The sequence below is a fragment of the Homarus americanus genome, unplaced genomic scaffold (assembly GCF_018991925.1).
Source record: "Homarus americanus isolate GMGI-L3 unplaced genomic scaffold, GMGI_Hamer_2.0 scaffold53502, whole genome shotgun sequence".
Classification (NCBI taxonomy): domain Eukaryota; kingdom Metazoa; phylum Arthropoda; class Malacostraca; order Decapoda; family Nephropidae; genus Homarus; species Homarus americanus.
The window spans coordinates 223,782-236,457 of NW_024737993.1; the positions used below are offsets into that span (position 1 = coordinate 223,782).

Consider the following 12,676-nt stretch of genomic DNA (forward strand, 5'->3'; position numbering starts at 1 on the left):
CTTACCGAACATAACAATGCCATTAAAGAAATCCTGTGAGGCATGACTTGTGCTAATGGTTCAGTGGTTGTCGTAGTTGTTTTAAAGTGTAGTTAGGAGCAGCTCTCGTGTATTACCTTCATGTATTAAGAAAAGATGATTGATAAATTAAGTGTTTAGAGGAAATAAAAAGTTAATGTTATATAAGAGATGTGTGGACTGGGTAGCACTGGGTGTCATTAAATATTTCTCAAGAATATAAGATGTGAGCACCAGACATATACACGCTCCTCCCTGCCCGCCCCTCAGTACGTTAAGCGTCGACCCACAACATCCACTGCATATTAATAATCTTTTCCAATATGAGTTTTTAATCTTTGCCTTGATGTGCCCTTTCATAGGAACCTCTCGTGCGTTTTATTATCCGTAGAACAAATATCCGAGACCCATAAGGCGTGTGTGTTGTATGGGAAGGAGGCAGGGTCAATATAGTGCTAGACAGAAGCCACCGACAGGCTTACTCGTGAAGCAGAAGGTCTTCAGTGTGTAATATTCCCTGCTCATCCGCCCTCTTTTTTCCGACATTCCCCCAGCTTCCTCCGTCCCTTCTCCCTCCCTCTCCCTCCATCCTCCTCCCCCCGCTCTGTTCTTCCTCCCTTTCCCTGGCCTCTTCCCCTCTTCCTCCCTCCTCTCTCTTCCTCCCTCCTCTCTCTTCCTCCTCATTTAGGCTCCCCCCCCCACTCACTCCACCTTCTCCCTCAGCAGCCCTTCACGCCAGCCTCAGTCACCTTCATCGTGGACATTATTAGCGCTCAAGACGCACTGGAGACGACTTCTATTTTCCAGACAGACATTCTGGGGGGGGCTCTGTCTTGAAGTGCTAAAACCGGGTCGGGTTGCCGTTGATGTTATGTTATAACTGTTCTTTAATATCTAAGGCCTTTAAACACCTTCACTACGGGGACGCCACTTATTTAATTCGGGAAACGACATACGATTTTATTCAGCACAGGGGGGACCCCGTACATAAGGGGTTAAGTTAATAGACTATCTCCAATAAGCGCATAACGAGTAATTACACTAGTCTAACAACAAATAAACAATGAAATATGGGTCGGATTAACTATGCTATGATGTGATTGTATTTAACAGGTAAAATGATAAATAGGTAGAACGAGGGAGTGTTTCGCTGAGGTTCTGATCACCAAAAATAACATAAGAGTCGGTTGTTGATGGTTCTCCGTGGTGGGTGAAGGCAGCTTGCCAACTCCTGCGGCCACGGTGTCGCCGCAAGACGGGTGGTTCCAAAAGTCCTACAGATACTGAAGTGAATTAAGAGAGAGTGATGGCTCGACAGATTCCTCGGTCATTCAGGCACGAACTTGTACCGGGTCTCGTGATGGCTTCTTCTCGGTCAACAATGCCATAGAAGTCTTATTATACCGTGAGTGTGTAAGGTATTGTTTTGTGACCTTGTGTTGTGTGTGTGATTAGTGGAGTGACATGTTATTGTTTTGTTACATAAGGACTGTTATGTTTTGCCTCACCTGTTAACCATCGTATATATTTCCTCGTCTCTCCCCTCTCTCCTCTCATCCTCACCTCCTCTCATCCTCACCTCCTCTCCCGTCTCTCCTCTCATCCTCACCTCCTCCTCTCTCCTCTCCTCTCCTCTCCCTCTCCCTCTCCCCTCCTCTCCCCTCTCTCCTGTCCCTTCTCTCCTCTCCCCTCTCTCCCCGGACGCTCTTTCAAGGAGAGTTGTATTTCCCTTCGTTGACGTCTTGCTCGACTCAGGAGTGCTCTCGGCCGCTCCTCCAGCCCTGATAACACTGTACAGGCTCTCACTAATGAAATCTCAAGGACCTGGAAGTGGCTCGTGTAAATTAGCCTGACCGGTGAGAGTGTGAGTGTTTGTATGTGTAAGTAGGAGTGTGTTTGTGTGTGTGAGAGTTTATATTTGTGTGTGTGAGAGTTTATATTTGTGTGTGTTTGTAAATCTCTTTTAATATCGTGAAAAATCTCCTTTGTGAATTTGTGAAAACTTTAATTATACCAAACTATTATTTTTTCCTCTCTTTAACTCTTGTATGTCACTGTTGATACGACTCTCTTTAACGTCCCTTGGCGCTGTAAGATTAGTCCTTCCTCTTAAGCTAGACAGAAAACTTACCACAATGTATTCCTGTAAAGGGTAAATGAACAGGAAAGAAGAAGAACAAGTACACGTGAGGGGGAAAAAATAATGTAGCGATCTAGTCGACCTCAAATTATTTATACTTTTCCATTTTATTTCTCTTTTCCCTACGTCTTCAACACAATCTCTTTTTTTTTCATGACATTTTAACTAAAGACAATCAGTATCTTCCTCTAAAGACACCATATTTATAGTACTTGATATTATCAGGTAATAATAACACCTAAGAGATGGTCATTAACTGTAGCAGAAATTATCTTCTCTATATAGTATCGTCGTGACTTATATTTCCAACAGGTTTTTTTTCTTCTATAAATTCCTTGTGGCTCCAAACCACCCCACCCACTCATCCAACCCATCAAACCCACCCCACCCACTCATCCAACCCATCAAACCCACCCCACCCACTCATCCAACCCACCCCACCCACCTACCGCAAGTTATTGTATTTTAGCGACCTGTAAAATTTACCCCATAAGTAAAAGTCTTTTAAGACCACAAAAACTGAGGCTGCTTCTATTAGTCTTTTAAAATATGAGCGATGACCATCAGTCGTAGGCACCCGGGAGGAAGTGAGTCAACGTTTTACATCAGAGGACCTTTTGCCTGTTAAAAGTGGTTCACCGTTATCCCTGGTTAAAAACCAAAAAAGCATAAAAGAAATTCGGTCAAGTCTTACCTCTGACCTGAGACTTGGTCATTGAGGGACAAGCAGCTTTACGAGGGAGGAGGAGAATGTCGCCATTGATCTGTGGAGCGACCAACAACGACCAGGTTTAAGGAAATTGTGTGAGGAATGTAAGCGAGGCTGTCTTATACCCTGGCCAATAAACTGTGTATAAGTTTGGTTATAGGTGGTTGATGGTTTGGTTTGGTTTGGTTTGGTTTGGTTTGGTTTGGTTACGTTAAGCGAGGAATATTTCGCAAGTCAAGTACGAGAAGTTAAGTGATATCATCCATCTTTCTCGTGATATATATTTTTTTTTTTAGTATTGAATAACTTTAGATATAATTTTTGCTGTGTGAGGAACAACTACTGTGTCGTAAGTATTTCCTGTATAAAAAACAAACCCGTAAACTGTACTGGATCAGGAGTACTTAAAGACCTGTTTGTTATGTTTTAATCAATAGGAAATTATAGCGACGTTGAACACAGTCTTGTCACTTAAGTCTTTGTAGATTATAAGTTAAAAGTTATAAATAATTTTGATAACATTCTGAATGAGTGATCAATGAAGAGATGGAAGAGGAATCTTTAGTACAGTATTTAGATGAACTAGAGTAAAAAAAATGTTGCTGTCAGAGCCGTATATATGTAGAATCTTTGCTCATATAAGGACACCGTCATGTTTTCTACCTGTACAAGCGTCCACCCTGACTGTATGACCAAATTTATGTAGTACGAAACAGCTTATAAAATCCTATGGTAACGTCAGCTCTCACGCGCAACTACCCCCCAAGCACTGAGGTCTACTGCATTGTCTTAAGTTTACCCTGCAAAGTTTCATACGTTTTCTCTCACTCTGTCTGGCCAGCGAACACATGCTTTTTGGATATTAACTCTACCTGGGTCATTCTGGTGGCGTCTGTACTACCTGGGTCATTCTGGTGGCGTCTGTATTACCTGGGTCATTCTGGCGGCGTCTGTACTACCTGGGTCATTCTGGTGGTGTCTGTTGGTACCTGGGTCATTCTGGTGGCGTCTGCTACCTGGGTCATTCTGGTGGGTCGTCTGGTGGCGTCTGTACTACCTGGGCGTCTGGTGGCGTCTGTACTACCTGGGTCATTCTGGTGGCGTCTGTACTACCGGGTCATTCTGGTGGCGTCTGTACTACCTGGGTCATTCTGGTGGCGTCTGTACTACCTGGGTCATTCTGGTGGCGTCTGTACTACCTGGGTCATTCTGGTGGCTGGCGGTCGTCTGTACTACCTGGGTCATTCTGGTGGTGTCTGTACTACCTGGGTCATTCTGGTGGCGTCTGTACTACCTGGGTCATTCTGGTGGTACTACCTGGGTCATTCTGGTGGCGTCTGTACACCTGGGTCATTCTGGCGCGTCTGTACCACCGTATTCTGGTGGCGTCCTACCGGGTCATTCTGGCGGTGTCTGGTACTACCAGGTCATTCTGGTGGTGTCTGTACCACCTGGGTCATTCTGGCGGTGTCTGGCTACCTGGGTCATTCTGGCGTGTCTGTACTACCCCTGGGTCATTCTGGTGGCGTCCTGTACTACCTGGGTCATTCTGGCGGTGTCTGTACTACCTGGGTCATTCTGGTGGCGTCTGTACTACCTGGGTCATTTCTGGCGTCTACCTGGGTCATTCTGGTGGCGTCTGCCCTGCCTGGGTCATTCTGGCGGTGTCTGTACTACCTGGGTCATTCTGGCGGTGTCTGTACTACCTGGGTCATTCTGGCGGTGTCTGTACTACCTGGGTCATTCTGGCGGTGTCTGTACTACCTGGGTCATTCTGGCGGTGTCTGTACCTCTCATTCTGGCGGTGTCTGTACCTGGGTCATTCTGGCGGCGTCTGTACTACCTGGGTCATTCTGGTGGCGTCTGTACTACCTGGGTCATTCTGGCGGTGTCTGTACTACCTGGGTCATTTTGGGTCATTCTGGCGGCGTCTGTACTACCTGGGTCATTCTGGTGGCGTCTGTACTACCTGGGTCATTCTGGCGGTGTCTGTACCTATCACGATCTTACTAACTTACATTTTTTATAACAGAGACAAACACTTTTCCCACGTTGAATGCCAATGGTATGTGCCAGCCGTGTAAACAACCTAACTATTGTAATTTCCTATGTTGTATTGCATGGCCGGATACAGCTGCCTTATGAGAGCTATAGCAGGGTTAGCGAGGCTTTGAAAGGCTATACTGTAGTCTAACGTGTAATTAATGTCAGCTGCAGGATTCCTGGTTATTAAAATGTTGGGCGTTATTAAAAGCTTATTCAGGGAGAGGAGTATAGAATATTTGCTTTTGTTATTTTATTTTTTTTATAGAATTTTTTGCCGTATGTGTTCCAGGCGTGAGGTTTAACATTAACTAGTTGCTTGTTGGTTTGGTTTGATTTGGTTATTTCGCCTGTTTAAAACCAGTCGGCACACAGTACATCCACTCCAAATAAGTCGTGTCAGTACTCTCACCCATCAATGAACCCTGAGATCCATGAACCTGTGAATCCGAGACATCACGCAGTGTGCACCATCTATGAACCTAACACTCTCATGTCTCGGATTCACAGGTTCATGAGTCAGGGTTCATTGATGGGAGAGAGTACCGACAGAATTTTTTGGGGGGGTTAGGTAGGCGGGTGGGTGAGTTTTATATGATGAAGACCGAAGAGGAAATTTCCATGCTGGTAGGGCAGGGAAGGAAGGAGGGGGGGTACGCTGCCACTGGGAACTTGGATGAAACAAGATAACCTGTTTTTGTTCTTTTCTTTAACGTGGAAACAACTTACGCTTTTACCGTATTCATCAAAATATTATAAGTTGTTTGGATGAGTCTCGGAAACCTCTTCGTCACCAGAAATTAGCGTAGTTTGGGATCCTTTGTAATAAGCTTGTACCCCTAACTACTCAACGACGGAGAGAGATACCGCGAGTGGTGTTGTTAATGTCTGACACCTAGATATGTTACCTGATTGGTGGGTTTCGAGTCATGAGAGCTAAAACCTAACCTAACCTAACCTAACCTAACCTGTGTTCTTTCAACATATTAGTGGGGAAGATGCCGTTCATTGCCCTAGAGAGAGAGAGAGAGAGAGAGAGAGAGAGAGAGAGTTCATTGATGTGCGTGTGTCCATCACCCCATTAGCCCAGATACCTCTCTCCTCCAGGGTGTAGACAGCTTGTAAAAGGCCCCCAGGGGTTTTCTTTCCCTCGGTTCGGGATTTAATCAACGCTTCTTTGCCCCGTGGTGCCAGCAAGTGATTTTGTGGCGTAAAACGGTATCCCCTTTAAGGCTTGGGCCGGGACACACGCCGCCAGCCACCAGTTGTGACGTGGGGTGCAGGTTGGTCTACTGTGTGCTATTGGGGAGGAGGTGCAGGTTGGGCTACTGTGTGCTATTGGGGAAGAGGTGCAGGTTGGTCTACTGTGTGCTGTTGGGGAAGAGGTGCAGGTCGGGCTACTGTGTGCAATTGAGGACTAGGTGCAGGTTGGTCTACTGTGTGCTATTGGGGAAGAGGTGCAGGTCGGGCTACTGTGTGCAATTGAGGACTAGGTGCAGGTTGGTCTACTGTGTGCTATTGGGGAAGAGGTACAGGTTGGTCTACTGTGTGCTATTGAGGACTAGGTGCAGGTTGGCTACTGTGTGCTATTGGGGAAGAGGTGCAGGTCGGGCTACTGTGTGCAATTGAGGACTAGGTGCAGGTTGGTCTACTGTGTGCTATTGGGGAAGAGGTGCAGGTCGGGCTACTGTGTGCTACTGGGGACTAGGTGCAGGTTGGGCTACTGTGTGCTATTGGGGAGGAGGTGCAGGTTGGTCTACTGTGTGCTATTGGGGAGGAGGTGCAGGTTGGGCTATTGTACGGTAGGAATTTCTCTAAGACAGTGTCAGGGTCAGGTTAGGTAATTTTAAGGTAGTTTGCGAGGGAAACGTCATAGAAGAAAAGTGTCTTACAATTGTTTGAACTATTGGGGAAAAAACAATGTTTCTAATAACAAATTCCGTGGTTACTTGAAACCACAAATTGACCGCCAAATCTTAATTTAGTCGCAGATATATTCACAACTTTGCCTTGCATACACCAGTCAGAAACAATTTCCTCTTAATTGTCTTATATTAATGAAACCTTGAATCCATTTTTTTTTACCTGTCTTAAACCCCAATATCATTCTAACTGTGTTCCTACACCTGGAGCTGCTCTATCTTACAGTATATATAAGTTTGTAGGTATCATAAACTGACCTTAAGTTATATCATTTTAGCATAAAAGGAAAAGAAATAATTAAAGCACATGTTACTATTGTTTGATCATTTATTATGTATTGACAGGTATTTACAATGAGTTTTTATGTCAATGATGAGGGTGATAGAATTTTCACTTGCGTTCGCGAGAGCCCAAGCGACTTCTCACTTTCTTTGACTTGACTTTCGATGTCATAAATTGGCTGTAGGTTAGTTTGAGGGCACGAGCGCAGAGGAGGCGCTGTCCGTCAACATCTTTGTTCCACTCCTCGTACTGCTGTAGACGCTCCTCTGCGCTCATGTCCTTGTGTTCCTTGGTAAGTTGATCTTTCTGCTTGCTGAGGTAGTAGTTTTGAACGACGGTTTTTTGTTGCTCTTCTTCTGAAAAGTCATCCAAGTGGCGGAGGTCCTCAGAGCTGCTGTAGAGGTATCGTTTGTTTTTGAAGAAATCCATTATTTTTTTGTACCCTAAATTGGTGTTCTTACTGATGTAATGTTTGAAATTTGGAGAGTAAAGCTGAAATGTACTATATAAACAGGTTGGAATTTTCATTGTTTCATATATAGTGTAGTGACGTACAGTGTGGCTAAGATGTAGTGGGATATTTAATTTATATGTGGTCACTTAGCTCCTCGCTGTCGCCAAGACCACTGGGACAGACGATGTGGCCAGAGTGGTCATCACCTCATTGGAGGAGTTGGTCCAGCAAGACCTCGTGGCCACTATGCTGTTCGACGTGACAGCGACAAACACCAGCCACCGCTCAGCGTCATGTGTGTTGACCTCCTCGGCACTACATCCTGGAGGTGATCGTGGCCACCGTCTTCCAGCGACTTGTGGATCTAACGACCTCGAGCACAGCATCAGATCGATTTTGCCAAATAATAATAATAATAATAACAACAACAACTACCACCAGAGGTTTAACTGGTAGCTGCCATTAATGAGAACTGGGGCTCTTAATCACGCTCTCCCATCTACCGTCGCAATGGAAGTGGGTGATGCGGCATTGAATTTAGCAACAGAAGGGATGCGACCACAGCCAGGCGTAGTATAGTTGTTGTAATTCCTTTTGACTTATACACCTGAGAGCAGTTATTTATCTTCTTCTTGAATGATGTAGTCTTAATACCCTTGTCTTCCGTACTCACGATACTGTTCTCTAAAAGTCTTGTGTGATGTAGTCTTAATAACCTGGTCTTCCGTACCCACAATACTGTTCTTCCCTGCACACGCCATTTTATTTAGGAGACTCACGCACGCCCCCTCACGCACGCACCCGTCCTTGTTCAAGTGCCTCGTATATTAAAAATAAGAAATATAGTTCAGGTGGAAAGACGACAAAAACTAATCCTGTGCTTTCGTCAAATAACGTCTGTCGAGAAATACGAAGGAGATGTTTTTGACGCTGCCTCGAGGGATAGTGTGGACGTGAGGGTCGTACAGTACAACCTTCGTCAGGAAACAAGACCAACTGCTCAGGGTAGCCCCTTCCTGTGACCACCGTAAAGCAAGCACACACACACACACACACACACAAGTGACCATTCTTAATAAGAGCTGGTTGGCACAGGTATCCAGAGGTGTTGAGGAACCTAACCTAACCTGCTGAATCCATGTTTGTGCGGGGCAAAGAATTCTTCCACTTCTTTTTTTAATTCTTGTTAGCTAAGGTACACAGCGCACCACCCTCATATTTTATTCTTAATAGAATGATCCTTTTGAAAGTTTTTTCCTTACGGGGAAAAAAATGTAAATTCCTTCTCACTAGTTGTGTTTGATCAGATAATTACTCTGCTTCTCTTAAAAGATGTAAAAGGGTTTATATTCACGTTAAAACCAATTTAAATATGAAAAGACAATATTTCCTTGTCACTTGTTTCTCTCTCTCTCTCTCGTTGGGTTGTTCAATCGTTGTTTATTATTTTCCTTGTTAGCCAAATTCTCTTGTCCTAACCTAACCTAACCAACCTTAAGTATTATCTGCGTTACAGTGCACTTCAGCTTGTAACTAGAAAATGGTTCGGATGTTCCATTACATACGTGAGGGATACGCCGCCCCTAACCACCCAATGTAAACAGACCGCCACGTGTGTTTTGTGACGTCAGATCAAACACACTACAGGCAGGGGGTAGAGAGGTGATGGGGTTCCGCTTAATAGACTGCACTCGAGGGAATTGTCAACTCACGCTCGGTGGTGATTTTTTTCTCCAAAGCTTGATCTTGATCTTTAGTGGTGTATGGCAGGTGAGTGGCGCTCCATATAGCTGCGGTGATGGTGTTTAGTCGCGTCAGCCCGTCGGTATGAGGTATTACCGACTAGGAGTGTACCTATCATGCTATTAACTTCCTCCACTATCTCGTATACCGTTCCTCATACCTTCTATACCGTTCCTCATACCTTCTATACCGTTCCTCATACCTTCTATGCCGTTCCTCATACCTTCTATACCGTTCCTCATACCTTCTATACCGTTCCATGTCTCTCTCTCTCTCTCTCGCTCTCTCTCTCACGGAGGGTTAAGTTAAACTGTGTGTGTGTTGACAGAATACAGGCTTTGTTTGCTTGACGTTTACCTGTATAAACACTTTGTTCCTGTACCACCAAGACTCCTGGATACCTCTTTGTGGTGGATGTGTGGAGCCTTAGTGGTGATGGTGTGGGCCCCTAGTGGTGGTGATGGTGGTTGTGTGGGCCCCTAGTGGTGATGGTGGTTGTGTGGGCCCCTAGTGGTGATGGTGGTGGTGTGGGCCCCTAGTGGTGGTGATGGTGGTGTGGACCCCTAATGGTGGTGGTGGTGATGGCGTGGGCCCCTAGTGGTGGTGATGATGGTGTGGGCCCCTAGTGGTGGTGATGGTGTGGACCCCTAGTGGTGGTGGTTGTGTAGGTCGTCAGTGGTGGTGTTGGTGTAAGTGGTGGTTGGCCAGTTACCTCCCCCCCTCCCCTCCCAATTACCACCACACCTCCACCCACCCGGCCACCACCACCACCACCCGATATCATCATCCTCCACCCATCCAGTTTGTCATTCACCTGATTTACCGAGAATATACCGGGTTTACAGGTTAATTGGGTTACCTGCCTGACAGTCCCCCAATCTAATCTAACATTACCATTAGGATTTAAGGCCTACGGGGTGGCAGCGCTCGTCTCCTGTCGTAAGAGTTGATGGTTCGATATCGGAACACTCGCAGACCACCTGGCTGTGAATCGACACCTGGCATTATATTTGGGGAAGTGAAAGCGGTCGAGTGCAGTACCGGCCATATTGCCTCCTTGGCGTACTCTAACATGATTGACCATTGGGAGTGGACCACAATTTTATTGGATAGGTTATGACTGGATTCCATTTGGCCAATCGTTGGGTCAGTCGATGATGGTTCTGGGTCCAGTTTGTTGAAGGTTTTAGCCCGTATATTGAGGGATTAAAAAAAATTAACAACTTTTACTCTATATGGTATTAAACTTGCATCGAGTCTTGTATAGTGTTATCCTCCCCTGAACACGAGAAGGGAGTGTACAGCGTGTCGAGTCTTGAGAGCCCCAAGTCTGATGTCTCTTGTGCCAGCTCCCACAACCCCTCAAAACCCTTACTAAATTAAACATTACTGGGTCTTTAGCGGCCTCCGAACTGCGATACTTTACACTGATGGCCGGGTACACCGTTGATGGCCGATATTTACCGTCATCAGTGATATTAATGTAACACTAAACATGGTGGGAGAAGGTGATAGAGAGGCTATTCTGGGAGGTCGGGTGGGAAAGGAAAATGCTATACTAGGCTATGAGGGAAGAGAAGGCTATGTTGTGAGGTCGGGGAGGGGGGTTAGGCTGTACTGTGAGGTCGGGGAGGGGTTAGGCTGTACTGTGAGGTCGGGGAGGGGTTAGGCTGTACTGTGAGGTCGGGGAGGGTTAGGCTGTACTGTGAGGTCGGGGAGGGGGGGTAGGGTGTACTGTGAGATCGGGCTTGTGAGGAGGCCGTACTCAAAGGTCAAAGAGCTCATACTGGGAGGTTGGGGAAAGAAACTATTGTATATTGTACTGGGTTCCTCGTACAGCCAGGGCCTTCGTGTACCGCGTAGTTGTCACAGAGCTCTTTATTTTCTTTCCTAAGAGCGAATTAGTCTTGCCATTTTGCGACGTACGGTAAGAGTCCTACACCTCATTCTACTTGACACTCGACCTAACACGGCCTGACACTACCTAACACTCTACCTCCTCCATCTCACCTGCACCTGTCCATCCTCTGTGCACCTGCTTAATTAATCATCATAACTGCATCTTTAATCACCTTCCGTTCTTTCTTCTCTTCTATTAATTAACGACTTAATTTTGAGCAAGTCTAATGTGTTCCCTGAATATCCTATCCTATCCTATCCTTTCCTTTCCTTTCCTTTCCTTTCCTTTCCTTACCTTACCTTACCTTACCTTACCTTACCTTACCTTACCTTACCTTACCCGCATCTAAAACAGGTTCCAAATTTCACCCTCTCTCTCAGCACCTGGCCTCTCTCTCATCTTCTTATTCAATATGGAGATGATAATACTAAGCTGTAAGGAGTCAGAAGTTAATGGATTACTGGTCAGGTGTAGCGATAAGAAGTGAGGCGTTAAGATCACTTTGAGTACAAGTTAGGGATTCAGATTAATGGAAGATTTTAGCGAGGAACCATACACCAGGAGGGGCAAACGCTGGAGCTGTGCCAATAGTGAGTAGTATTATAAGTAGTGATAGGTAGGTTTTTTTTTTTTTAGGGTTTAAGACCAAGAAAATCCTTGTATTTTTTTCTTCTCTGAGGAATTTTGTTATATGTGAAGACAATGTTAGGATGAAGGGTTGTTGGGAAGAAAAGAGAGAGTGAAGTGTTGTGATTGTTCTCTCTCTCTCTCTCTCTCTCTCTTTCTTTTGAAGGGGGGGGGGTGTGGACAGGTCTTGCTTCCGGGGTGTAAACTTGGCCACACTGTAATGAATATCGCCCAGGAGAAGAAAATTTGGTGTGTGTGGTGTAAACAACCGCCTGGGGAAGGAAGCTTAGGTTTTGGCCTTATTTTTTTTTCCTCTGGTTAAAAATGAAATTGTTCGAAAAGATTTTATATATATTTTCTTAACCCCATTCCTTGTTTGTTGGGGTCAAGAGAGGGTAGGAGTGAGTGAGGGCAGGAGGCAGCAGCAGCACACAGGTAAGAGTAGGGCAGGAGGCAGCAGCAGCACACAGGTAAGAGTAGGGCAGGAGGCAGCAGCAGCACACAGGTAAGAGTAGGGCAGGAGGCAGCAGGAGCAGCACACAGGTAAGAGTAGGGCAGGAGGCAGCAGCAGCAGCACACAGGTAAGAGTAGGGCAGGAGGCAGCAGGAGCAGCACACAGGTAAGAGTAGGGCAGGAGGCAGCAGCACAGGTGTCGGGGCCAGTGGTAAGCTAGATAATTCAACGCAGGTGAGAGAGGCGCTGTGTCGGCTGCCCCCCGGGACCACCACCTCCCTCCCATCTCTGTTCCAACACTGAGGAAAAAACGTGTGTGTGTTTGTTGCTCTACTGACATTTATTAATTCACGTCGTAGCGTTTCAATAATTTGGTAATTGTAA

General features: G+C 45.8%; 1 protein-coding gene across 1 annotated transcript in view; it reads left to right on the forward strand.

The window, feature by feature from the left end:
• LOC121873643 (mushroom body large-type Kenyon cell-specific protein 1-like) overlaps positions 1-12,676 on the forward strand; it is a 52,587-nt gene that overhangs the window by 18,742 nt on the left and 21,169 nt on the right. The gene's annotated exons all lie outside the window — the stretch shown is intronic.